This window comes from Salvelinus sp. IW2-2015, linkage group LG22 (assembly GCF_002910315.2).
Source record: "Salvelinus sp. IW2-2015 linkage group LG22, ASM291031v2, whole genome shotgun sequence".
Taxonomy (NCBI): domain Eukaryota; kingdom Metazoa; phylum Chordata; class Actinopteri; order Salmoniformes; family Salmonidae; genus Salvelinus; species Salvelinus sp. IW2-2015.
Genome location: NC_036862.1, coordinates 26,093,342 through 26,096,841, shown reverse-complemented (window position 1 = coordinate 26,096,841; position 3,500 = coordinate 26,093,342). Strand labels below are relative to the sequence as shown.

Sequence of the window (3,500 nt, the reverse complement as noted above, 5' to 3'; positions counted from 1 at the left end):
TATATATATATATATATATATATATGTGGAGATGTGCAATGAGTTGTATAATGTGATATTTCATAAGTAACACGAATCCTAGCATTCTTGGGTTGTTTTACCACATGTATGTGTTTTTACATATATTTATTTGTGTTTAAGTTAGTCGTTAATCTGTTCTGTCCATCTGAAACATTTAACAATGTATATTATTGATGTAAAGCACTTTAAAAATTGGCAACATTACTACTGATCTGGATAAAGTAAACTCTGTTAGGCATCTAATGTATAGAATGCACTTCCTTCTAATGCAGCGTTTCCCAAATGCTTGACCAGGGGGATCCAAATGCTTGACCAGGGGGATCCAAAGGCTTGACCAGGGGGATCCAAAGGCGGTGCACCCTTTTAGTTTGTCCTAGCCCTAACACACCTGATTCAAATCAAAGGCTTGACCAGGGGGATCTAAAGGTGGTGCACCCTTTTAGTTTGTCCTAGCCCTAACACACCTGATTCAAATCAAAGGCTTGACCAGGGGGGTCCAAAGGTGGTGCACCCTTTTAGTTTGTCCTAGCCCTAACACACCTGATTCAAATCAAAGGCTTGATGATGAATTGTTGATTAGTTGACTCAAGTGTGTTAGTGTTGTTAGAAAAACTAAAATGTGCACCGCTTTGGGTCCCCAGGACCAGGAAAGGGAAACACTGTTCTAATGGCGCCAACATTTATTCTAGCACTTATTTTCGAAGTAACCAATGACCTTTCAACCTTGAGCTAATTAAAAAGGTTCCATTTGCCTAAAATGTCACACAACAGAACACAAGTCTTTTACAGTGAATAGAATGTTCATTCAGTCTCAACTATGATTGTTTTTAATCATACATAGATACCATGTACAGTATATTCATTATAAAAGGTATATTTCTTCCGTATGYTTTGAGCATTCGGTTWCAAGARACACCCAGCTTCTGTTGTACTTAATAAAGGGTTTGAGTCCTCGTCAGAACCCTACCATACATTAAATAAACCACAGGCACKGAAACCAAACCTATTTGTTGTGTATTTAATTATGTCCTGTAGGCTTTATTTTGTCATGTCAATCCTTTGTGCATGGCAAGAGTTTATAAGTGGGGATGAGATTAAAGGAAACCAAGACGCCACGTAAAGAGACTTGAAACTGCCATTTGTGACTGAATTCCATGTTGTGCAGTTGATTTCTGTAACCATTCTTTTTTTTAATCAATTCCAAGCCAGTTGGTTATTTTTTCCACGATATATATGACCTTTAAAAAGTGTTGTTGTGACCCCATTAAGGGCCAATAAGACTCATGTATGTATTATATCAGAAATTAATGTAAAATACGATTAAAAAGTTAATCCTCTTTTTGCCTTGTCTCCTGAATGTCTCTTAATAGGAACGATACTGACACCTGCTGGAATCTTTAAGGAATAACAACAACAACAATGATTTAAAAAATTAAATTTAAGCATTCAGTGTTAATGTATTTTTGTTTAATAATCCAATACTCAATCACCGTAAATCATCCATACATGGGCTACGTCTCAGAAGTCCAGTCAACAGTCAATGTTCGGACCATTCTGTCAGGGGAATAGCCCTGTTAATATAGTGAAATCTAATTTTTATTCTGATGTGAGCCTAATACGCCTATTTTATTAGAATGCTCTCTTAGATGGTCCCTTTTCTGTCGCCTTTAGGCCACAAGATGAGTCAAGAGAGATGCTATCGCGCATATCGGCATGTAGAATGCATGTGGAATTTAACTTTTTTTGAACGGTATAACTGCGCGCTAACCACACTGACCTACCCACAACACCTAACACGAAACACCTAATCCATATAATCACCCTTGCAGTGGTGTTTTGTTGTTTGGTTGTGGGTTGTTTTGGTGTGTGGGAGGATCGGGGGTTGGGTGGTCGCATAGACGTTTCGCTGGGTTCGGTTGGGTATCGCCTAGGACACTCAGTTCTAACCATAACCCCTAACCACTAACTAGACCACAACTCTAACACCCACAAACCCTAAAACCACACAGTACCTAATCCCCATAGAAAAAAACCCCGCTATCCATCAACCCTGAACCTAACCATAACCCTAACCATAACCCTAGAGCACAACTAACCACAACCCTAAAACCACAACCCTAAACTCATCCTAACCACAAACCCTAACCAAACCCTAACCATAACCCTACCACAACCTAACCACAGACCCTAACCACAACCCTAACCATAACCCTAACCACAACCCCTAACCATAACCCTTAACCAATAACCCTAACCATAACCCTAAACGCACAACCCTAACCACTAGTTATTCTACCTAATCCATTAACCCTATCCAATAACCTACACCAACAACCCTAAACCACAACCCTAACCAGGCAACCCGTAACCACGAACCGCTATCCATAACCTATCATAACGCCTAGACCTTAACCCTAACCACAACCCTAACCCACAACCTAACCCACAACCCTAACCCAGGTAACAGAGTTATACATTGTTCAAGTTTTATGTACACCTATTGAGACCGTTACTAAGAACCCTATCCATAACCTATCCATAAACCCTATCCATAAACTCCAACCCAGGGGCGAAAATCTGATATCAAACCTGGAGGGACAATTACATGTACATTTTCTAAGAGCAATTCCTGAGGGGGACACCAAAAAGTAGTGCTGTAGAAAACATAGCCTACGTTGTAATATGTTAATGTATAATTGAGGACCATGAATTCCTACAAACTGAATAATTGATAGGTACAGTAGTTAACTGAAGGTTTAACCACTTGTTCAAATGTTTAAATCATTTATAAATACTACTACTAATAAAAGTTATAGCACGTGGCTCCTTACCGTCCAGTATGTATGCAGGTATTCGTACTTACAAACTAGCAATATTCAAGAAAGGCCAGTAGGTAGCAATGGTACTGTACACTGTATGGGTGTAGTTTTCATAAAAATACAATGAACATGGTGGTGATCTTCATCTAAAAGGTCTCCATTGAGAACCATCACAAAGTATTGAATTGACTTTTTATTTTATTTGTTTTTTTATTCCCATTTTTCTCCCATTTTCGTGTATCCAATCGCTAGTAATTTACTATCTTGTCTCATCGCTACAACTCCCGTACGGGCCTCGGGAGAAACGAAAGGTTTCGAAAGTCATGCGTCCTCCGAAAGCGAGCAACCCAATCCAAGCCGCACTGCTTCTTAACACATGCGCCCTCCAACCAGGAAGCCAAGCCGCACAAATGGTGTCGGAGGGAAACACTGTGCACCGCCCCCCTCGGTTAGCGCGCACTGCGCCCGCGCCGCACTATGGAGTCGCTGGAGCGGCGATGAGACAAGGATATCCCTACCCGTTGGCCTCAAAACCTCCCTACCCGGACGAGCTAAGCCAATTGGTGCGTCGCCCCACGGACCTCCCGGTCGCGGGCCGGCTGTGACAGACTCCTGGTGGCGCAGCATAGACTGCGATGCAGTGCTCTAGACCACTGCGCC

General features: G+C 41.3%; 1 long non-coding RNA gene across 1 annotated transcript; it reads left to right on the top strand.

The window, feature by feature from the left end:
* The first annotated feature begins 6 nt into the window (after nt 1-6).
* LOC139022761 (uncharacterized) lies at nt 7-1,358 on the top strand. The gene is made up of 2 exons (XR_011473800.1): nt 7-371; nt 426-1,358. It is a non-coding gene; the product is annotated as an uncharacterized lncRNA (long non-coding RNA).
* The last annotated feature ends 2,142 nt before the right edge of the window (nt 1,359-3,500 follow it).